The sequence below is a fragment of the Mirounga angustirostris genome, unplaced genomic scaffold (genome assembly GCF_029215605.1).
Source record: "Mirounga angustirostris isolate CCGP_5_RB_7025 unplaced genomic scaffold, mMirAng1.0.hap1 SCAF_4, whole genome shotgun sequence".
NCBI classification, from domain to species: Eukaryota; Metazoa; Chordata; class Mammalia; order Carnivora; family Phocidae; genus Mirounga; species Mirounga angustirostris.
The window spans coordinates 152959939-152984636 of NW_026991712.1; positions in this window are offsets into that span (position 1 = coordinate 152959939).

Below are 24698 nucleotides of genomic sequence, written 5' to 3' on the forward strand. Positions count from 1 at the left end.
ACCCTGGGGGAGAGTCCTGTAGGTGGGTGCCGGGAAGGGCTGGTGGCAGGAAGCTGTCCCCGACCGTGCCTTGGCAAGTGACCACTGTCGGGCCTCGCCGGGCTCCCGGGCCCCCGTTTCCAAGTTCAGAGAGACGCCGGCTCTTGACGACGGTGCTGTTGGTATGGGCCCCCCGGGGAAAGCAGGGCGGACTGCACGCCTGGCCCTGCCCTGGCGCCGGGACCCTTCTCCACATGCCTCCCCTGTCGCCCCTCTCCCCGCCAAGCCCTCTCTCTACCCGCCCTGTCCTCCTCACGGGACATCGTCCAGCCCCAGCTCTTCGTCCTTCAGGGCGAGCTCACCGGCCCTCTTCCGGAAGTTATCCCTGCTCCAGCCAGCAGAAGGAAGACCCCTCTCGTCCACGGGTCCCCACCCTGGGAACTGGACTGACGGCTCCGAGAGGAACTGCCTTGACATGAGGAAGGGAGCAAGGCCTGCCTCCCGGGGCTGTGGCGAGAAGTAAGCGTTGACTCGGGGCTGGCGTACGGAAGTCACTCAGTTAAGTAAGCCATCAGGTAAGGCATCATCAGGGGATGACGATGGTGGTGATGGCCACTGGCCAACGGCTCCTGATGCCGGGGTCCCGTCTCTGCCCTGGTCCGTGAGCTCCAAGGGGCAGACCCGACATCCCCCTCCAGCCCTTAGCTGGAACTCGGAGTCAGTTGAGTGAATGACTAAGAAGCCCACTATCTGCCCGTACGTTCTCATGACCAGAGGATGGATTGTTCTAGAAATACCCAATTGAGAGGCAAATGCGAAAAGTTCACTGAATTTTGTGGGAGTCCCTAGATCCACCTAATCCTGGCTCTGCTACAACACTCTGTGACTTCAGATAGTCCGTTCCTCTTGCTGCGACTCAGTCTCCTCATCTGTCAAATGAAAAGTTTGCGTGGCAGTTTCCAAATCCTTCCAGCTCTGAACTTCTGGAATTCTAAGCCCTAGGCACAACCTTGCCACTAGGGTGGACATCAAGTGGGGAAGCAGGACACGTCAGCAGAAGCGGCCAGCATCGGTCAGGACCGTCTAGGAAGGAGGAGGAGACGGGAAAGGGGAGGTGGAAAGGCACAGCAGCGTGGGAACGGCAGCAGGGGCTCAGAGGCGGCACCCCTCATGCACTTCTCAGGCGTCATTTACTGCACCGGATGGAACGGAGGGTTGGCCCGAGGGGCACCATGGATCGATAGAGCCAGGGGAGTGGAGAGAGGCTGCTCTATCCACAGCCCTGCAGGCTAGACTGAGCAGCTGTGGTTTTATCGTGTAGGCCAGCATATTCCGAACTTGCCTGATCTTCAGAATCAGAATGTGGCAATGGCTAAAAATAGAGATCCTTGGATCCCTCATTTGCAAGGGACTGGGGATCTGTATTTATGTTAGGTGCTCTGGTGATTCTTATGAATCCAGCAAGTTGGGGAAATACAACAGGATGAGAAGCCGACTCACTGAACAGTCCTGCATGTGGGAGAGACACGTCCAAATGTGCATCACTGCAGGGCATGGGCTCTGGAGTTCTGACTCCTCCACTTTCTAGCACTGGCCTTGGGAGAGTGACTTGACCTTTCTTCTCTTCCCACCTGTAAAATGGGAATGATCCAGCACCTACCTTAAAGTTTGATCATGTACATTAAATGAGCTCATGAGAGCCTGACCAGGGTCAGAAACGGGGAGGCTGTTTCAGGAAACATGAGCAAATACGCCACCCGAGAGATTTGAGGGAGGAAAGGCAGACACAAAAGAGGGGCCGCCTGTGAGCAGAGGGCTGGGCCACGGTGGGCTGGGAAGGAGATAATTGGTAAGTGGAAGCAACTGTAATCTGCCTCTGGCTTCCAGAGACTCCCTTTGGGCTGTGTGGGTTTCATTCATTCACTCATTCATGCATCCAACAATACTTACTGCATCCCTGCCACGTGCCAGTCAACACTAGGTGCTGGGAATACAAATAGGAACGAGAGAGACACTCTGTGTCTCCTTGCAGAGTTGACATTCTAGAGGGAAAAGTGAAGCGTGGACAAGCAACTGAAATAATTCCAAGTCATAACAAACGGCATGAAGGAAACCAACAAGGGGGTGATCAGAGAAGACCTCTCTGAGGAGGTGACATTGATGAGAAGGGAGAGCGGATCACCTGGGGAAGAATGAGAGACAACTGTTCTAGATGGAGGGCAGAGCATGTGCAAAGACCCTGAGGAGGAAAATCCCACTTGGTATCCTGCAGGAACACAACAGTCTGGCCCGCACGGTAAGTGAGGCACAGATGAAGTGGGAGAGATTAACAGAGGCCAGGTCATGCCGGCCCTTTTAGGCCATGGCCAAAAATCTGGATTTTATTTAAGTGCAATCGAAGAGCTTTAAGCTGAAGAATGATGTGATTTGATTTATAATCTAAGAAAATCCCTCCAACAGCTGTACAGAGAATGGATTATAGGTGGGGTGAGAGGGGGAGCAGGGAGACCTACCAGAAAGCGATTAATCCAGTAGGGTGGCAGCAGGAGCAGAGAGAGGTGGGCAAACTCAAAACGTATTCGGGTGCAGGACTGACGGGACTTACAGAGGGCTGACTGTGGGACAGAAGAGTCAAGGGACAGGGAGGGATCAGGGATCAGGCCCAGGTTTCTGGCTCTCAAATCTGGGGCTTGATGGTGCCACTTACAGAGTTGGGGAAGCCTACGGAGACTGGCGGGTGCTCTGCCCTTGTCAACTGCACCTGACATATGAGATCCTCCAGGACCAAGAGATTTAAGCAAGCCTGTTGCTGGAGCTCAGAGTTGTTGCCTTTCCCACCACAGGCCTGGGGCTTTCCAGCCTCCCTGCCAGAAGCTAATCTCAGGAAAGAATAAGATAGTCATCACATGCCACTTTCTTCCAGGAATTCTGCAGCCCCCTTCCCCCTGCTGTCCCCTGGCTAGGCCTTGTCCCCAGGGAATTGACATACAGCTAGTGTTTAAGAACATGGATTCTACCCACTGTTCGACTGGATTATTTGTTCTTTAGGTGTTGAGTTTGATAAGTTCTTTGTAGATTTTTGGATACCGGCCCTTTATCTAATATGTCATTTGCAAATACCTTCTGCCATTCTGTCGGTTGTCTTTTGGTTTTGCTGACTGTTTCCTTTGCTGTGCAAAAGCCTTTTATCCTGATGAAGTCCCAATAGTTCATTTTTGCCCTTGCTGCCCTTGCCTTTGGCGATGTTTCTAGGAAGAAGTTGCTGCGGCTGAGGTCGAAGAGGTTGCTGCCTGTGTTCTCCTCAAGGATTTTGATGGATTCCTGTCTCACATTTAGGTCTTTCATCCATTTTGAGTCTATTTTTGTGTGTGGTGTAAGAAAATGGTCCAGTTTCATTCTTCTGCATGTGGCTGTCCAATTTTCCCAACACCATTTGTTGAAGAGACTTTCTTCCATCGGATATTCTTTCCTGCTTTGTCGAAGATTAGTTGACCATAGACTTGAGGGTCCAGATTGCAACAACATGGATGGCACTAGAGGGTATTATGCTAAGTGAAATTAGTCAACCAGAGAAAAACAATTATCATATGATTTCACTCATTTGTGGAATTAAACAACAAAACAGAGGATCATAGGGGAAGGAAGGGAAAAATGAAATCAGATGGAATCAGAGAGGGAGACAAACCATAGGAGACTCTTAACTCTAGGAAGCAAACTGAGGGTTGCTGGAGGGGAGATGGGTGAGGGGATGGGGTAACTGGGTGATGGACATTAAGGAGGGCACGTGATATAATAAGCACTGGGTGTTATATACAACTGAACTCTACCTCTGAAACTAATGCACTACATGTTAATTAATCGAATTTAAATTAAATTTAAAAAAAAAAGAACATGGATTCTAGAGCCAGATTACCTGTGTTCAAATCCCAGCTCTGCCACTTCCTGGCTGTGTGACATCCCCCACCCCAGTAAGTTATTTATCCTCTTTCCCCATAAAATGTGGGATGATAATAGCACCTATTTCATGGGGTTGATATGGGGACCAAACGAGTGTAATGCTTCCCTTGAAAGTGCTTAGGAAAGTGCTCTGGCACAAGGTGGGTGTTGGGAAATGTTAGCAGCTGCTGTGAAGTTATACCAACTCTGTGGCTACCGGCCACCTTCATCTGTTAGGGATCCGGGGGTCCTAGCAGCCAGAGCTGAGCTTTGCAAGTCTGGGCTCCAGATCTGCCTCTTGCACTCAGCAGCTGCCTGGCTTTGCGCAGGTTGCCCGGTGATGGTATAAATGATCTCTGCCCTGCCTGCTTCCTAGGTCCGGAGCAAGGGCTCGGGGAGACAGTGGACAGAGAGGAGACCGGACAGAGAAGTGCCGTGCTTGTTGATTCAGCACATTCCCAGGTGGGTAGGTCAGCAACCATCCTGGACGGTGAATCCACAGGACAGGACCGCAGGGTGAGGTACCCGCTCAGAGCTCCAGGATGGGCTCACTCTCAGCTGAGGTTATCCCAGGGCCCAGCACCAAGCTTGATGGTCCCTCAGAAATAATAACTCAAAATGTTTCCCTTGCTTCATGAGGCTTTCACAGGGTGCTATGACACCCCATAATCTCCTTAGACTCTCACAGCCACAGAGCAGGTCAAGGAGCAGCCTCTGAAGTGGGGGGAGGAGGCCCCTGAGGTTGGAAGTGCTCGCAGGGGGCCTGAAGTGCTCTCCCCCACCAGCCTCCACCTGGCTGCCCCATCCTGCCCCCACGGGGCTCTCTTTCCCAAACTCTGCTTTGTCTGGATCTCCCCCACTGGCTTTCTCCTTGACTTTCTCCACTTCTCCTCTTTCTCCTTAAGAAACTCCTCAGAGACACTACTGAGACCATAGATCTAGAATTCCAGGGTCAGCCATGCCAGGCTCCTCCTCAGGAGGTGCCCATTCTGAGCCAGTCTTTCCTAGAAGAGCCTGCCTATGTGATGCTTCCCACAGTTCTCCACAACTAGGCCCTTGTTGGTGTTCATGTCTCAAGAGTTTACCAGGCTCCAGACAACTCCAGTTTAGCTCTTGGAAGAGAAAGTCAGAAGAGAAATGGAAAAAGAAAAACAATTTCCCTACCCCCCAGCCACACATTTTTATAACCTGCTCCAAACTCCTCTGCTATAAATGACTTAATTTTGACTGTTTTACAAGCAACTTGCCCTTAAAATGGATGGGAGGAGAAGGGATGTGAAGGGGTCTCTCAAGAGACTGACCGAATCCCAAGAAGCCAGCACACGCAGACTGCGGCCCAGCCCCGCCTGCCTCCACTCCCCTGTGCCAGGCGGGCTCCGGGCTCTGAGAGGTAGAGCCTGGGGCGGGCACAGGCCCTGCTGGGCGTCAGAAGACCTAGACCCCAGTCCTAAATCTGCCCTTCTTTGGATCTCAGTTTCTCCATCTATTAAATGGAGGTTTGGACCAGATGACCTTAAAGGACTTGTCCTGCCCTAGGAGACATGGTGTCTGGGAGGACTAGGACCCAGAGGCCACATGGGAATAAAGTGCATGCTGGGCACTGGGGATTGTGAAACACCCAGAGAAAAACTGCTTTGGCCCCTGGCCGGACTGAGGCCTCCAGGGAGGGAAGATGGCAAATCGGCTACCACTCCCCTGCTTCAACACTCAGTGGTTCTCCACCACGCTCAGGCTGCATAAGTGCAAACTCTACTAGAGGCCTGAGTCCCTCTCCAGCACCGCTGTGTCCCGCTGTCCCCTGCCTCACCCCCAACCCCCCTGTGTGGGCCTTCATTTGCATGAACTTCCCCTCTGCAATCTTGCTCACAGGGCCCCCTTGTCCCGGAATACCACCCCCTCCTGTCTCCCCTCTGGCGAACCCTTGCTCCCTTCTCAGGATCCATCATTCAGGCACTACTCCTGTGGGAAACACTCGGCCCCAGCCTCGCACTTATCTGCCAGTGCATGGCCCAGGCGGGAGGAGGAAGCCTCCAGTCATCACACATGGACAAGGGGACAGGGAGCACGGGAGTTAGAAAGGTAGATTAAGATGGGCCTGGAGAAGGCCATCCACTGCCACCACACCCTCCTTTCACAGAGGGCTGAGCTGAGTAACTTTGCCCAACATCACCCAGCTGGGGAAGTTGGAGTACCAGGATGCTAGCTCTAGCTACAAAGCCCACATTCCTTCTCCTCCAAGGCAGGATGAAACACAAAGGTGGGAATCACAATCCCAGAGTTCGGGGATGTTCCAGCAAAAAGCACTCCCCTTAAGCCGAGTAGAACCGCGTTGGTTGACAGGGAGGCAGAGAGGTAACCCCATTCCCCAGACGGAGAGGTGGAGGCCCGGGGAAGTGAGGTGACTTGCTGCTGACCACACCGCACTTGAGGGCAAAGGGCGGCGTTTCAAGGAGTAGGAATGCTTTAAAATAATACAGGCATCTAAAAATAGTGCGTGGCTTGGCCTGGCTGACTCGAAGGGGTCAGGTTTTATGGCTGCCCCCATCTGCTCTTCTGGGCCGGAGCAGTCCAGCCGGCTCTGGTTATAGTTTTTCCATGAGCTCGGCTCGAATTTCCCTGTCCCAGCGGTGAGCCCACGGGTCAGTGCCTAATTTTCCAACGTTTATCTTTCCCATTTACAATTTCCCCATGTAAACAACCAACTCCTTCGGCCCCCTGTGTTTCAGACACCAGACCTAGAATTAGGGGTAACCAGGCACGCAGCGCTCCCACACTCCTCAGAAAGCCCCAGAGCCATTTGCAAGGGCTGCATCCATTGGGACTGGGCCCAACAGGCACTGCCCCCTCCGCCCCGTGCCCACTGAGATGGCCCCCCAGCGCCCCGCGTTGCTTCCCCACCTCTCCATCGCTCCCACAGCTCTGGGGCTGTGGCCTCGGGCCCTCATCCCATCACTCCTCTGCAGGCCAGCTCCACGTGAGCTTGAATCCCCGTGCTAAGGACACGGATGTGCATTTGCCCTCACAGCACCCACAGTCTAGAAGGAGGAGACAGAGAGGCGCGGCAGCTCTGTCCACACAGAAGGGGCAATGGACGTGTGGGGAGGGTGGGGGGCTCTGCAGGGCTGCGTGAACGTGGAGGCTCCGGCGGAGATGTCTGCCCTGCAACTTGGGTGTGAGGGCCCGGGGTCCCCCAGAGCGGTCTGGACTGGTGTGCCCCTGGCTGTCTCCACCCTGCCCACAGGAGGGGTGCTGGTTGCACCCTCCAGCTCTAGGTCCCATCCCCTCTTGGACCTGTTCCCAGCTGTACCCGTTTCCCGAGACAGCCCGTCAAGGGTCTGCACAGAGTGCATACAGGTGTGCCACACGGACTTGGGTTGAAAGGAAACCCCAGCTACGTCTCCCTAGCCAGCTCACCACCATCTTCAGGGAGGAAGACAAAGGAGTGGAGAGAAAGTAAAGGTCCCCAGAGCTGTAGGCTTGGCTCACCCACGTGAAAATGAGTGTGGACCTGGCAGATAAGAGGCCAGGTCGCCTGGATAACGGCTCTGTGAGCAGGCTGATCTCTGAGAGAGGGGGCGCTGAGCTGCTCAAGCCTAGCTCCTTCTCCCAAATCTGGCACAAAGTCCTTCCTCCCCTCTCCCTCCCGCTCAGGGAGGAGGCCAGAAAGAGTCTCAAAAGGAGGCCCCTTATGGATGGGTTTGAGGTTGGTTGGGCTCTGCAGCTGGCAAGGTCTATCGAAATCTTGAGAGAAACCAGTTTTGAACAAGAACTTCAAAATATTTGAACCATCTTCCTTCCTTCTCAGGACCTACCCAGAGCAACAGTACCGTCCCTCGTGCTCATAGTGTTTGCACAATCATTAACTCATCCCTTTCTCTGGGGGAACATTCTTGCTCCATTGTACAGATAAATAAACTGAGGCTCAGTGAACAGCAGTCCCTGTAGTTAGGAATTAATAGAAATAACAGAGCTGATCTCCCTGGAAGCCCCTGTGCTTGGCCCATGGTTGCCCGGAAAGATCCACATGAGGCTGCACTTCGGACTTGCTGGTTCAAGAGAGAACCATGGCCGACTCATGGATATGCATCTCTTTCCCTGGCTCATTTGAATTTTGTCCTTCACTCTCCCTTAGGTGATCTCAGCTGGTCTGTCTTCAAATGTTGTCCATATGCTGATGACACCCAAATCTAAATCCACAGCCACGGACTCCAGGTGCATCCCCTTGGGCGTCTAACTGGCGCCTCCCACTTCCCCGCTCAACTCTCAACTGACCTGCACATCCTGCTCCTCCCCAGCCTTCCTGCATCCCAGGCAAAGACCCCACCATTCACCGGGCTGCTCACCCAAGGATCATCTTTGATGCCTCTGTCCCTCACAGAAATCTTCATTGCTCAGAAACCTATCCCAGTCTGTCCACCTCTCTGCCCCTCTGCCATGGCATCTCATCCAAGTCACCAGCCGCTTTCTTCTGGACTCTGTGGGAGCTCCCCAGAGGGCCTGCTGCTGCCACATTGTCCCACCTCCTCCCCCACACTCTCCAATCTGTAGCTTGACCGATCTGATCCGATCCTCAAGAGGGCAGATCAGCTCAAGCCACACCCTGGCTTGTTTTAACTGGCCCCCAACTGCAACAAAAACATAATCCAGTCTCCTTGGGCTGGTCTACCAGGCCCTATTTGACCCAGGCACCTGCCGCCTGATCTCATGTCCTCGCCTGCTCTCACGATCTCTGGTCCTCAAATGCATGAAGACCGTTCCTACCCCAGGACCTTTGCCATAGCTGCTGCCTCTGTTTCAAATGTTCCTTCCTGGGAACACCACCGCCTGGTTGGCTTTTATCTTTGCAAATGCCTCTCCCTTCCTACCAAAATAGCCACTCCCAACCTATTGGAGCTCTCCTGGTGTCTTACTTGAAGGGCTTGCTGTCTTTCTCTGCCCACAGCCCCCCACCAGCGGAGACCTTGCCTGTCTCGTTCTCTGCTCTGACTTCCTGCGGGCAGGTGTCCCCAGCACCTACAACAGGCCAGGCCAGGGCAGGTATTGAGTGACCGAATGGATGAATGAATGAAGCAGCTCACACCTCCTAGCATGAGAATTAAACACAGTATGATGAAAAAAACAGCCACAATCCACACCTCCCGTCACACGTACATGTGCGGACAACATATGTAATATCCACAAAGAAACAAGGGCTCAGGAGTCAGAAACATTTATTAGTGACATGACTTCGGAGGAGTTTTTAAATCTTTCTGAACCTCAGTTTCCTCATCTGAAAAATTAGAATAATACCACTTCCCTCCCTGAAATAGTGTGAGGGCTTGACATCCGTCAATCACGGTGACAGCACCTTGCATGCGGCAGGTGGGCTCCCTAGATGGTGTCCGGCATTATCTTTGCTGTTACCATGTGCCTCTCCAGTCCCTGGCCTCATCACCCAAGCCCAGTGACTCTCTGACCTTCTGGTCTCACCCCTGTCATAATCCCTCACTGTGTGTTGCTTTGAAGTCAGAAAGGAGCAGGACCAAGCCCTGCCTCCACCACGTACATCTTCCTGATCTTGGACTTCTCTGGGCTCTGACCTCTTTCCTTGGAAATGCTGCTCACCGTAGTCCTCACCTCCTAGAGGTGATGTGACCACCAAAGGCAGTCAAGTCGGGAAGATGCCTCGCACCGTGACAGGCGCACTGCTGGTGTTCGACCGCTGTTGTCGTCTGTCCAGACATACCTGCACACGCACACGCTCACACACGTGCACATACATGTGGGCACACACGTGCCTGCACACCTAAGCCTCTTCTCTGGGCTGGGTCATAGAGCTACCGATTTGAACTCTAGGGATGGAATCAATTAGAATTATTTTTAAAACCTCATCTGTTTTTATTTAACAGGAAGCTTCTGTTCAATGAAACGCCACATTAGTCAATGAGAAATCAAAGGCCCCAGATCTGGGGGCTCAGCTGTCCATGAAGGCTGAGCAGAGACCCCCAGATCCCAAGGACCTCCCAGGTCCAGCTCCCATTTACGTGGGTGCCTCTCCTTAGAGCTCCCACATTCTCGGTGAGTTCCGAGAGGAGACGCTTCTCTGACCCAGACGAGGGTCTGCTGACCCTGAGCCCCGTCCTGCTGAGCACTGGGTCCCTCCCCTGGGATACAATTATTCTTATCTGCGTTTGTCTCCCCGATCCCTGCCCAAATGAGGACAAGGGCTGCCTGATTGATACCCATGACCCCAGTGCCCAACCCATGGTCTAGCACAGAAAAGGCACCAGAGGAAATTTTTATGGGAAAAAAAAATGAGCAATGATTGAATAAATGAATAAATGATTTAGTTGCAATAATAATAATAATTACAACTAATATTTACCATGCCACTCCCCGTGTGCCATCTTCAATGCTTTTCATATATTGACTCACTGAGTCTTCAGAACAACCCCCAGAGGCAGGCATTATGTAGCTCTACTTTACAGATGAGAAACGAAGGCACAGGAAGATTAGTAAGTGGAGTAACTGGGATTCCAACCCAGGCAGCAGGAGCCCAGGGCCAGCATCGTGACCGTAACACCGAGTCACTCATTCATTCTTTCATTCATTCATCCATTCATCAAACATTCATGGGACACCTACACTGTGCCCAGCCCTGGGTGGGGCCCTAGAAGTGCACAGATGGACTGGACTCACTTCTCACAGGAAGGTCCCGGTCCAGGGGAAGAATCACAGACACAGAAATGAGCAATCACAGTGGGGCAGGGACGTGGGTGCGTGAGCAATTTCACTGTATCTATGGCAACACATATACACACCCACGATGAACACACACACGTCCACCACACACGCGCAAGCATGCACACACCCGCGTGGCACAAGGGTCAGGATGCAGAAATCGCGGACTACAGATAATGACTTTTAACAGGATCCACATCTGGCTCCCCAGAGCACAGTCCATTCTAACTGGGGGCTGTGCCCTGAGCCCGGAGGCAGGTCCCCTTGCCACCATTCACCATGCCACTAAAATATTTCCATCTCTACCTGAGGAGGTTGGCCCTAGCCTCAAAGGAGGAGTTCAGTGCGGGGAGCACAGCCAGCTGCGCCTGCAGTTAGGCTCAGCAGCTACGCCCTGGGCCAAGGTTCACATCCCACGGGGTGATGATGGTTGCAATGGGGGGGACGCAGGCTTAGATGAAGAAGGGATTTTCCAGGGAGCTCGTGGGCTTAAGCCTTCACCAGCCGGAAGGAGAACTCGGAGACGAGACCAGATGATCGGCTGCCTAGAGAGAGTCGGTAGCCTGAAGACTGGGACCGGCCAGATCACCTCTTGAGCGTCTTCCCAGTGCAGTCTCTGGGCTGCTGCATGATCCCACCACTGTGTCTGGGCAACAGCCTGCTCCCCTGGACTCTGCATTCTCTTTCTATAATAATCCTAATGTTATTCCCTTCCATGTGATTGCAGCAGCATGCATTCTGGAATATTAGCAGAAAGAGCTAGTTAGGCAATCAGATGTCTCTAGGTTCAAGGCTTGACTCCATGACCATGGGCCCCAACACTCACTAAGTTTCCTTGCCAAGTAATTTACCTGTCAGAGCCTCACTGTTGTCTTCCATGAACTGGAGTCAATAACGCCCACCTTGCCGAGTTAGTATGAAGATTACACAACACAGAATTCCAAACTCTGAAGGGGAAACAACACTCTTCCCTACTTTCTGGTCTATCTCCTGCCTCACCGGTGAGTGGCTGCCCCAGCATTATGGGAGGTAACATGTCTATTCTCCATGTATGATTCTGTGCCCTCAGCAGGGATGCAATGTTTTTCATTGAGGAGTCCTCAACCTTATCCCAAAAGGCTGCTCTTCACTACCTTGTGAGTAGAGATGCAGCTGATGGGGCAGGTGAGATGGATAGTGGGGATGTCTACAACAGCAGGGTGGGGAGCTCTCCCATGGCCCTGAGATCCTTAATCATCTGTCCCCAGGTTTGGGACCCACTCCACCCCTACTGATGACCCTGTTCCTCTGGGGCTCAGTGTCTCACCAGGGACTGGCCTGGAGGAAGCCTCATCCCTCATCAAACTCCAGGGATTCTCCTGGGTGAAACCTGCTGGGGCTGACACTGTATTTGGGACCATTTAGGAACCTGTGGTTTTCCATGAGAATGCAGAGAAATGCAGTCAGAATTGGAGGTGCCCAGCGGGCCAAAGGATGCCACTAGATTGGGAAAATGAAACAGCGCCACGAAGGCTGACAAGTAAGTTCCCCCAGAAGAGGACGTTGAGGTGGGCTTGACTGTGAGAGAGGGAGAACAGGTGTTCTGTTTCCGTTCCAAGTGAGCTGGCAGACAGACGCAGACGGAGCCACCTCCTCAGCCCCTCGCTAGGTCCCTACCCTTCTCTCTCTCCTCTTCCTCCTTCCCATCTTTCTTTCCTTGCCAGTCCCCTTCACCACGTTCCCTCCTTCACCTTCTCTGCCCCACCCCACGTTCTAGTCTTGGCTCAGCCACTGACCTGCTGGGCATCATCAGGGAGTCCCTTTCCCTCTCTAGGTCCTGCTCTCTCCTTTTGTAAATAGAACACACACACGCACACACACCTCTGATGAATAATTAACTTAATGTTAATTCTATTAACATTCACACTACCTCAACCTTTTAGAAGCCCCCAACAAAGGCAAAGTGCAAGAGGCCACATCATGGGGTGGTGTATTGAACTATCATAATTCATCCCATTGAACTCATGTTTGCTGTGTGTGAGGTCTGTGCTCAGTGCTTCACAAGCATTAGCTCATACAATTAAGAAGACATCAATCGTCCTTATCAAAAAATAGAGTGAGGGTGGGGGAGGAGGACATTTTGTTGGTACTACACAGAGTTTGACATTACATTCTTTGTAAGTTAATTCCCAGATACTTAATAGTTTTTCCTGCTATTGTAAAAAAACAAAAGGCATCTTATACCCTCTGTATTTTCTAGTTAGTTATTACTGTTGTTAGGGAACTCTTAATCTTTTACGATTATAAGATATGTCTGACATCAGAAGGTGTAGAGAATAAGAAACCAACACCCACATACCCAGCATCCAGACTGGAAATAAAGCAACACGCATACAGTTGGAGACCCCTGAGCACCTCTCCCAACCCCATTCCTTCCCCTCCCACGAGAGGTAATCCTCCTCTTTGATATGATGTATTCTTTCCACTCCTATCTTTATGAATGCTCTTACATTCTTATTATACCCCTTCACATATTATATAAAGTTCATCCGAACATAAACATTATACAGTGTCATTTTGCCTGACCTTAAATGTCACACAGATTTTATCACACTCTATATCCTTCTGCAATTTGCTTTTTTGGTGGTGGTATTGTCCAATACTGTGTGTGTGAGATTTACCCCCATAGATTGATGCAGCTCTGGTTCTTTCGTTTTCACTGTTCCACAGAGTGCTTTCAATGTAGCCACCATTTGCTCATCACTTCCTCTCTAGAACATTGAAGTTGCATCTAATTTTTTTTTACTCTTTCAAACAATTTTGCCAGGAACATTCCTGTGCGTGTCTCCTTGTGGGGGGATTTCATATATACACGACATGCGTGTGTGTGTCTATCAGGAATCACGCACTTGTTCTTCGGGAGCAACTCACACTCTCATCAGCAAGGCTCAGGAGCTCACATTGGTCCGTGTGGTTCTTCGGCGCTTGAAATTGTCAGGCTCTCCCATGTTGGCAAATGGGCTGTGTGCCCTACTACAAGCACAGTGATTTCACTTGGCTTCTCACTGGTTCGCAGTACATGGAGCCCTGTTTCAAACATCCATTGGCTACTCAGTTTTTCTCTTCTGTGAACTGCTCCTTCCTATACCTTCTTCCTATACCTTGATTTTTCTGTGCAGTCCTTTGCATGATCTAATTGATTTGCAGGTCTTTTTATATACTCTGAATACAAAGCTCTTTTTTGGTTATGTGTTGCAAATTTCCTCTCTCGGCCTGTGACTTCTCTTTTTTACTTTGTTTATAGTATCGTTTGATGCACATAAATGTTTACATTTTAATGGAGTCAAATCTATCCATCTTTTTCCATGCTTGTTTCTGGTTTTTGTGAATTGTTTAAGAAATCCTTTCATACCCTGAGGGCATAAAGATATTCTTCTATGTTTTCTTCCGAAACGGTTACGTTTTTGTTTGCCATATTTTTCCATATTGATTCTAAAATTAGTTTTTGTGCAGAGTGAGAGTTAGCAGTCCAATTTTACTTTTTCCAAGTAGATAACAATTTTCCCAACCCAACTGATGGAATTGTCCAGCATTTTCCCACTGGTTTGGAATGCCACCTCCACAGTGTTAAAAGTTTCCATATACATAGGGGTCTCTTTCTAGTCTCTCTACTCTGATCCATTGCTCTGTTATCTAAACCTGTGTCAAGTATTATATCTTTTCACTTATGATATTTTCATAAATTGCATTAACTTATTTGAATAGGTAACACATTGATATAGGACAAAGTAAAAAGGTATAAAATAAAAAGTATCCCCCCCACATCTGTCCTCCTCCCACTTCTAAACAGATAAACACATTTTTTGTATACTTGAGCAAATATAAATATATATCCTTTCCTCTATCTTCTACACAAATGGTAATGTACCATATACACTAGGCACCGAACCTAGGCCCAGGAGATCTTTCCAGGTCAGTACATTGAGAACCTCCTCATTCTTTTGTACAGTTTTATGGTTTTACTTTGCATGGAAATAATGTGTATACCATAGTTTCTTTAAGCCATTTCTCTATCGATGGACACTTAGTTTGCTACTAATCTTAGCTATTACAAAGAACTCTGATAACATCATATCCTTTATGTACACACTAGGTTTTAGAGTAGATTCTTAGAATGGAATTGCTGGGTCAGAGAATGTGATAGTTAATTGCATGTGGCAACTTGACAGGACTAAGGGGATGCCCAGGTAGCTGATGAAACATCATTTCTGGGTGTGTCGTGAGGGTATTTCCGGGAGAGATTAGCATTTGATTCCGTGGACTGATTAAGGAAAACCACCCTCGGGTGATTATGTGCAGCTTAGCATTATCCAATCCAGTGAGAGCCCAAATAGGAAACAAAGGTAAAGGCAGGGGGGCAAATTCCCTCTCTCTCTTCTTGGGGACGTCCATCTTTTCCTCCCTTGGACGTCGGTTCTTGGTCCTGCAGACTTGGACTGAATTATACCACTAGCTGTCCCCATTCTCCAACTTGCAAAAGGCAGGTTGTAGAACTTCTTAGTCTCCAGAACCACGAGAGCCAATTTCTATAATAAACCTCCTCTTGTACCTATGTTTCTGTCCGTCTCTCTATATCCTATTGGCTCTGTTTTTCTGGAGCACCCTGACTAATACAGAGAATACATACACCTGCAGTTTGATCGATTTTTGCCAGAGTGTCTTCCCTAGAGACTGTACCAGTTTACACTCTACCAGCATTGTTTCCTTGACCTTCCCAATGGAGCATGTTTTCAAACTCGGGTATTTTTTATCATTCTGACAAGTTTTTTAAAAAAATGATATCTTGGTGTAGTTCTAATCTGTATTTCTGTTATTATGAGTGAAGTAGAACCTTTTTTTGTGGCCCACTTGTTCACATCCTTTGCCTATTTTTCTACTGAGCATTTGGTTCTTCATCTCACTGATTTCAAGGACTACTTTATAACTTAGAGAAACTACCGTTTTGATGAAATATGAGCATCAAGTATTATTTCTCACTTAGTTATCTTTTTTTAAGCATTTTATTTTAAGTAATCTCTGCACCCAACATGGGGCTCGAACACTTTAGGTTTTCCAGGAACACGATCATCTGCAAATAGTGGCAATTTTATGTCCTCTTTTCCAGCTTTTATACCTCTAATTATTTTCTTTTGTCCCATTGCATCATCTAGTGGTATTGGGGCCTTGGGGAATCCCAACAAATAATACCTCGCTTTGCCCAAATTCTGAACTGATGGAGAGTAACACAGATGGAGGCCAAAATATCACTTTGTTGCTGATAAAGTTTAGGTGTTAGAAGACGGGGTTTCTCTCTGTCTTATCCACTCACCCATGAGCGGCCCTGGCCTGAGAGCACAGCTGTATACCATGGGCTTGGACATGCGGTGTTTTCATCAGACTTAGCTTTCTAAATATCCTAGCAATTTTAGTTTTCATCTCCTCTTTGACCCACGGCTTTTGTTATTGTTGTTTGTTTCGATTTTGAGATGGAGGGACCCTTCTGTTTTCTGAGTCTAGTATTAAATTTCTATTTCAGACTTACTGTAACCAGAGAATATTGTCCAAACTATTTTTACTTTTTGTAATTTTTCAATGTATTCTTTGTGGCCTAAATTATTATTCATGAATATTTTATGGGCAGTTGAATAAAATAGGTGGATTATCTGCTTTTAGAATATAGATTTTAAAATGATATTTAGTCAGGGCGCCTGGGTGGCTCAGTCTGTTAAGCATCTGCCTTCAGCTCAGGTCATGATCTTAGGGTCCTGGGATCGAGCCCCACATCAGGCTCCCTACTCTGCGGGGAATCTGTTTCTCCCTCTCTCTCTGCCCCTCCCCACGCTCGTGCTCTCTCTCTCTTAAATAAAATCTTTTTATTTTATTTTATTTTTTTAAAATTTATTTATTAGAGAGAGAGAGCACAAGAGGGGGTAGGGTTAGAGGGAGAAGCAGACTCCCCGCCGAGCAGGGAGCCCGATGTGGGACTCGATCCCGGGACTCCGGGATCATGACCTGAGCCGAAGGCAGTCGCTTAACCAACTGAGCCACCCAGGCGCCCTAAATAAAATCTTTTTAAAAAATAAAATAAAATGACATTTAGTCTTCTCTAGCCTTAATTATTTCTTATCCACTTGTTTTATCATGTACTAAGATCACTGAATTAAGTCTGCTGTTACTAGTGTATTGATGATTTATTTTTCCTCATATCGCCTAAAGTTTCAGTCTTATGAATGTTGATGCTATGTTATTTTGTGCATAGATAAATCTTTATAAGCGATATGAACAATGCTTCCTGGTATTCACACGCTTATGTAGTCCTCTCCCACGTTATGTCAGGGATGGTCTCTACAACCAATTGAATATGGAAGGACTGATGATACATGTCACTTCTGGGAATAGGTTATACAAGATAACCACCACTTTCATCTTGGGCTCTCTCTCTCTTTCTATCCTGCCCCCTGCCCTGTCATTTGCTATGGGGGAAGCCAGCTGCCATATTTCAAGAAGGCCCACATGGTGAGTGAGGTACTGAAGCTTCCTGCCAACAGCAAAGCGAGTGAGCTTGGCAGTGAACCCGCCAGTCCCCACAAAGCCTTCAGCTGCCTGCTGCCCTGAGCCAACAGCTTAACTGCAACTTTGTGGGCTGCCCTGAGCCAGAGTCACCAGCTAAGCCGCTCCAGATTTCCTGATCTTCAGAAACTATGTGGAAATAAATGTTTATTGTTTTACACTATGAAGTTTTAGAATAATTTGATATGCAGTGGCCAATAACTAATAAATATGTTAATTATAAACTGCAATCTTTACATGATAATGTGTCTGTCTCTGACTCATTTAATGCTTTTGGGGCCCGAAGCCAAATTAGCCTTCTTGTCTGATTATGTGTACTTTCTTAGTGTCTACATTTGACTGATACATCTTTGCCAAAACTTTTATTTCTAGCCTATCTCAATGGCTTTGTTTTATGAGTATCTCTTTTAGGTGGCATAGAACTTCTTTTCTTTGTGATCCAGTCTGAAAATCTTTTTCTTTCAATAGGTAAGTTTAGCCCATTCACATTTATTGATAGGACTGATACGTTTGGTCTTGGTTTGTGCACATTTTTCAATACTGAAGTTATTTCAGGTTCTTTACTAGGTGATCTCTTTGGGGGGGGGTGAAGTTATTCTGATAGCTGGAAAAAACCATTTTTGTTTTAGTGATTATATTCATAATTATAACTTGAGAGGACTCCTTCAGTTCTCTATTTTTTAGACAGTATTTATTAGTGTCCTCCCACAGACAATGACAAAATTAGTGCACTTCTTTCTTCCCTTTTCCCCTCCACTCTTTCACCTCCCAATTTCTATCCATAATATTACCCTTTTGTCATACACCCCTTACTGGCAAATATACATACACTTCAATTACTTGATTTGTCAGCTTCAAAATAATATGTTTTTGCTCTCAGTTATAAAGTCAAGGCACACAACAAATGCTCCACCTCCAACCTTCTTACTCCCATCCCCCACCCCCACCCCCCAGTTTATGTGAGTTGTTCCATTTCTATTTCTTTGGAGTGTAATTTATTTTCCGTTCTTCAACCCAATCTTCACAGTTTTCGCTTTTACAGTCTTTTTGCTGTAGGTTCCCTAATTCGCTGTTGATTGATCATCCTGAAATTGTGCATGTCAAAATTGCTTGTCTAGAAGCCTTTAAAATCGAAGGACTACTAACTGAAGGGCAGTTGGGATAGACCTAGAAGTCCTCTGGTCTCATTTTCTACCCTGGAGAGTCTCATAGATGCCATTCCACTGTCTAATAACATTAAAAGTTAGTCTGAATGAGTCTGAGTCTGTTCTGATACATTTTCCTCTTATCTGTGATCCAAACTTACCAGGGTTACCAAAACTCCTTTCTTTATCTTTGAAGTAGAATAAACTTACTAAGCTATGTCTTGGAATTATCTTTCTAGTTAAATATAGTCAAGTCTACTTCATTTCATGAAAAGCCTTTTTGAATCCAAACTTTCAATATTTATTTGGTGCTATTCCTTTGGTATCTGCTTTAGAGACTCCAAAAGTACATAAGTTGGATCATCTATTTTCTATATTAAGCATCTTTTCTCAAATCCTTTTTTAAAACATCTATATTTCTGTTTTTTGTTTGTTTGCTTGCTTGCTTTTCTCATATTTGTTCTCTGTATCACCTACTGTGGGTTTTTTTCTTCAATGTCCCTTCTCTTTTGTGCTCTGAGCTCTCTTCACTTCTAGATGACTCTTTCTCTTCTACTCCTTTCTTGAATTTTACCAGCTCATGTGTTATGTCCTCCAATGATCTTATCCTTTCTTCCCTGTATTCTTTTATCTTTGCTTTGTTGTCTTCATAGATAAAACATTTTCACTAAGATTTTTTAATTCATGGTAAAATGTTCCCAATTTTTATTGGCTCTGTGGCAACTTTTCTCTCTTTTGCCCTTCAATAAACTTTTCTGAATATTTTTCTCCTTTTTTCCTATAGTATCTTTGTATTGATGCTTTGTTAGATCCTTGCTATTACTCCTGATAATAGCACTAAAGATCCCTGTTAACACTAAATGAATTGGGTTCAGTTTTCCTGGACAGAAAGATGCTTTGGACAGGAAAAGAAAGGGGGTAATAAGAGAGAATCCCAGGGTGGCTGGTTTTCACAAGAAGAACTGTTCTGCTGCCACAGAAATAAATTGCTTCCACAAAGGGGTTCACCCTCAGGATTCTTTCTATAGCCCTGGCTCCTCAGCTTCTCTCAACCAAATCAGATCCAGGAAGGCTTTCCCTTTAGCCCATTCATTGCACCTGTTTTTAAAAACAAGCAATACAGTTAGTGTATCTCTACATATACCCCTTACCTTTTGGAAAAATATTTTTGCCTGGCTATCACATCAAAGAAATCTTTCTCTGAGCTTCTTTCTCTCATTTCCTCCTATTTGTTTTCATCCTAATCTCAGCTTCTTTGGACAGTTCTTACACATATTTGGGAGTCTTGGATAATACCTGTCCTCAAGTTTTGCCAAAAATAGTTTATTTTTTCACTCCTTTTGTTGCTTTTGGATGATTTCTAGGAGAAAGAGAAAAATGTTGATTTACACAACCATATCTATTCCAGATGTACACAGTGTCTTAATTACTAAGGTTTTAAAATAAGTCTTGCTTTTTGCTAGGGCAAATTTAACCATCCTATTCCTTTTCTTCAATTGCTTCTTAACTGTTCTGAATCTTAACTCTTCCATACAAATTTTAGAATGCACTGTTAAAATTATATACACACATGCACAAACACACAAAGACACACATATAATGTTGAGATTTTGACTTTAATCCAGTAGCTGTATTATTAATTTAGAGAAAACTGGTATCTTCGTGGCATTTGGCTCTTTCTATCCATTCATATGATATGTCTCTCATTTACTTGGATCTTCTTTAATACTTTAAAGTTTTGGGGGTTTTTTTGTTTTGTGTTTTTAATATTTGGTTCTTCTAATCATCTAACTTTTTACTGAAGTATAATTGACATATAACATATCAGTTTCAGGTGTACAACATGTGATTTGATATTTGCATACACTGCAAAATGATCACCAGGGTAAGTCTAGTTAACATCCATCACCTCACAGTTACCAAAAAACACTTTTTTGTGATTAAAAACTTTTATAATCTACTCTCTTAACAACTTTTAAATATGTAATACAGTATTAACTGTAGTCACCATGCTGTATATCCCCATAACTTATTTATTTTATAACTGGAAGTTTGTTTCTTTGACCCCTTTCACTCATTTCACCCACCCACAATCCCCCACCTCTGTCAACCACTAATCTGTTCTCTAGATCTATGAGTTTGTGTTTGTTTTTGTTTTAGATTCCACATATAAGAGAGGTCATATGGTATTTGTCTTTCTCTGTCTGACTTATTTCACTTAGCATAATACCCTCAAGGTCCATCCATATTATCACAGATGGCAAGATTTTACTTCTTTATGGCTGAATAATATTCCATATTTATGTGTCTGTGTGTGTGTTGTTGTTGTCGTTGTTGTTGTTGTGTATACATTACTTGTTCCCATGTCTCTCGATTTATTTGGATTTTCTTTAATACCTTCAAATAAAGACACCACCCACCTGGGACTTACTGGATCAGAATTTCTGGGGATGGGGCACAGCAGTCTGTTTTAATAAGCCCTCCAGGAGATACACACTCAAGTTTGAGAACCATTCTATATTATCTCCTTTATCCTCATTTTCCAAAAGAAGAAAATGAGGCTTTAAAAAAAAAAGATTAAGGAACTTGCCCAGGTTTTGTTTTTAAGATTTTATTTATTTACTTATTTTGAGAGGGAGAGAGTTGGGGGAGGGACAGAGGGAAAGGGAGAGAGAATCTCAGGCAGACAGCATGAGGAGTGCGGAGCCTGACTCAGGGCTCTATCTTATGACCCTGAGATCATGACCTGAGCTGAGATCAAGAGTCGGACACTCAACTGACTAAGGCTCCAGGAGCCCCGGCACTTGCCCAGGCTGTAAAGCTAGGAAATAACAGAAGCAATGATCAAATACAGGTATCACTGACTGTGCTCGCCCATGTAATGGTTAAATTCCTTGGCCTAAAGGTAAGCAGTGGAAGCTGGCGCCCCCTGCTCATGGAGGGTCTTCCTGCCTCAGTGGTGGCCAGGTGAGCCCGGCTGCTGGCCTGGGACTACACTCTAAGACAAGCCAGGAACTCTACTGTCAGGGAGTTACAAGTGCTGAGGGCTAGGTGGGGAGCATGCCGAGGAGAGAAGTGTGCCCTCGGCAGCCCCTGCCGGTTGCCCTCAGCCCTGTCTTCCCTGAGGCTCCTCTCCCTGGCAGACCCCCTGCTCCTGCCCACAGGCCAGGGATGAAGTTCATCCCCCTGCCCACCACACTGGAGCTACCCAAGTGCGTGGCTGGTCTGACTCTTTCTCTGTCCCCAGTGCCTAGCTCAGGGCTTGGCACCAAGGTTCTCAGTGAAGCTGTGTGGTCATGCGAAGCAATGAAGAAGTGTCCCTCTTCTGGCTGAATGGCTACAGAAGACATCATGGAAGGCCTTGCAGACCTTAAGTGGCATAAATATGTGGACAAGTGGGAGGTCGCGGGAAAGGTGTTCCCGGTGAAGGTTACAGGCTGAGGAAAGGCCTAGCAGTGGGAGAACAGAGATTATGTTGTTTTAGTTTCCTTCAGGTTCATGGGAGTTATGTAAGAACCTGAACCGTAAATTTGACAGCCATCACGGAAGGCCTGGACTGCCAATAGGGGCATCTGGGGTTTATTCTGTAGGTGCCAAGGAGCCCTGAAAGGCATCGGAACAGGAGAGTGGCGGGGTCATATGGAGTCTTGAGCTGGAGAGGAATGGTGCAGCGACTCCTGTATCCTAAAGCCCGTTCTGTACCAAGCCCTGTGCCTGCTGCTTGCCCGAAGCCCACCTCATTCCATAGCTGAGTCTCGGGGTGTCTTGTCCAGACAGCACGGCTAGGATGGAGTGGCGCAGAGTTTGCATCCAAGTCTGTCTGACTCAAGAGCCCAGGCTCCCGCTCCTCACCACTGCCCCATCCCTGTCTGGGCTGCCTCCAGGGGTGGAGTTGGAGATCATGGGGAGGAAGAGGTTCCCTGACTTCTGCGAGGAGTCTGAAGGCAGCGCCGGAACCCGGCCCCTCATGGAGACTCCCATGCTGTGAATCTGGGGAGTGGAGAGTGGAAGCAGGTGAAGCAGGTGCCCAAGAAACACGGTCTGGAGCACGGAAGAGGAGAGCCTGGCCAAGAGGTCAAGCATATCCCCAGGGCCCTTGGCATGACTCCTGGTGCAGGCGCCCTCCTGTCCTGACCTGAGCCCAGAGTCTTGGGCTTCGAGAGCCGCTCTGCTCCTGGCCAGAAGGGCCACCTCCGTGCGTGGACAGGGGCGGAGAGGGTCCTGTGCAGACCGCAGAAAGCGTGGGATCAGGAGACCAGGCATCCCCCCTTTCAGAGGAACCGGGGAACTCCACGAGGTCATTGATTCAATGAGATGAAGAAACGGCCCGGGAGGGGTGGGGACTGAGAGCGGCAGAGCCAGGACACGCGAAGCAGCGAGGCAGCCTCCGAGAGGGGCAGGAGAGCGCTCCGAGGTGCACCGCCTTCGTCGCCGCGCGCCCCACGAGGTCCAGCCGGGCGGCAAACTGGAAACAGCTGCGGAGGTTTTGGGTTTCCGCCCGCTCCCCCACCCCCGGCCCACCCGAGCAGTTCCCCTTAATCCCGCTCTCTCGGGAAGCCGCGCTGTGAAAATCCCCCGCCCCGCCTGCGGAGGTCAGCCCCGGGCGGCGGCGGGGCGCTGGGCGCGGGGCGGCGGCGGGAGGGGCGCGGGGAGGCGGGGAGGCGGGGAGGGGCGCGGGGATCCGGACGCGGGGCGGCTACGGAGCTGGGCGGCAGCGGGGCGGGAGGGGCGCGGGGATCCGGACGCGGGGCGGCTACGGAGCTGGGCGGCAGCGGGGCAGGAGGGGCTCGGGGATCCGGACGCGGGGTGGTGGCTGGGCGGGGAGGCGGGGAGGGGCGCGGGGAGCGGGACGGCGGCGGGGCGGGAGGGGCGCGGGGATCCGGACGCGGGCGGCGGCGGGGCGGGAGGGGCGCGGGGATCCGGATGCGGGGTGGCGGCGGGGGTCGGGGCACAGGATGTGGCCCTTGCGTTCTGCTGAAGGCCCCGCGGCCCGCCTGCCTCGGAGCCCGCGCGTCCTCGCCTTGTAAGCTGGGCTGATACTGCCTCCCTCGCAGGAGGGGTCGGTGAGAGGGTTTCTTGGAAGGTGCTCGAAACCCTCCCTGGCACTGGCGGGTGCTCCCAAGACTTTCACAGGTCTCATCATTGCTATAATGCGTCCACCCACAGGGGGCGCCTTTTTCTACTTCTCACAAAGAAATCCTAAGGGGCTCGTAGTGGCCCTGCCTCCCCCTTGTTCACTCTTCCAGAGCCTGGAGTTGAGGTGTGTCCCAGCCCAGTCCCCTGGAGCGCTGACCCAGTGGCCTTCCCCCAGAGGACATGAGTCACCACTCCAGCTCATCAGACACTTCCTGAGGCCCTACTGTGTGCCCTCCAGTGCTGGATCCTGCTCAGTGCCTGCCCTCAGGAGCCTAGAGATACATTTCTGCTCAGCTGGGTCACAGGCTTTGTTAATGGAGTTTGGAGATCAGCTAGGCCTCATTGTCCCCTCTGAGCTTAAGATGAGAGAGCATCCAGGCTAATCCATCCATCATCCAGAGAGGGCGGGGCTTACTCAGTATCACACAGCAGGTCTGGAACAGAGCTTAGCCTCTGGGTCATGCTTCTGGCCATCCAGTTTTGTTTTGTTTTGAGCACTGGGCTGTCTCCTCCACCCCAAGAGCCAAATTGGGTTTTAAGTCTCTGCCCCAGCGGACAGCGAGGGCTACTGCCAGTTCTAAAAGTCACTCACTTGGAAAGGCTTTCCTGAGCCCACTTTGTCCCAGCCCTGGGCCTGGAAACATGGCGGGGAGCACAGAGGTTAGGGGCAGCAGAGCGCCTGGCCGGGAGGCAGACCCCCAAAGCACTGCTGTGGACCCAGGTGAGCATTAGTCTAGGAGGGAGGGCCTCTGAGGGCCTTTGGCAGCCCTGAGCCCCTGAACCCCTGAGCCCTGAGAAGGGCTTCTGGGCTGGGAGCTCGCCCCTCACCTCCAGCCCTCAATCCCCTGCCACCTTCTTGCCACCCATTTCCAGGGAGTCTGCCGGAAACTGCTGGATAGAGAAAACGAGGTGTCTGTTCTCCCCAACCCCCCCCCCACCTCTACATGGCTCCTGGGTGCGCACACACAACAGACTCTCACACGCCCCACACGGAGTGACACACGCATGCTCACATTCACCTCACAGTCTCACACACACAGGAACACACATGTAGACACAATCACTGCCCGTTTCGTGCCTGTGCAGAGCTGTCTCACCCAGCCTCACACTCACCTACACTCGGCTCCACATGTGTCCTCTCGTCACTCTTACACACCTCTCTCAGCTGTCTGGCTCTCCCATACACACACGCTA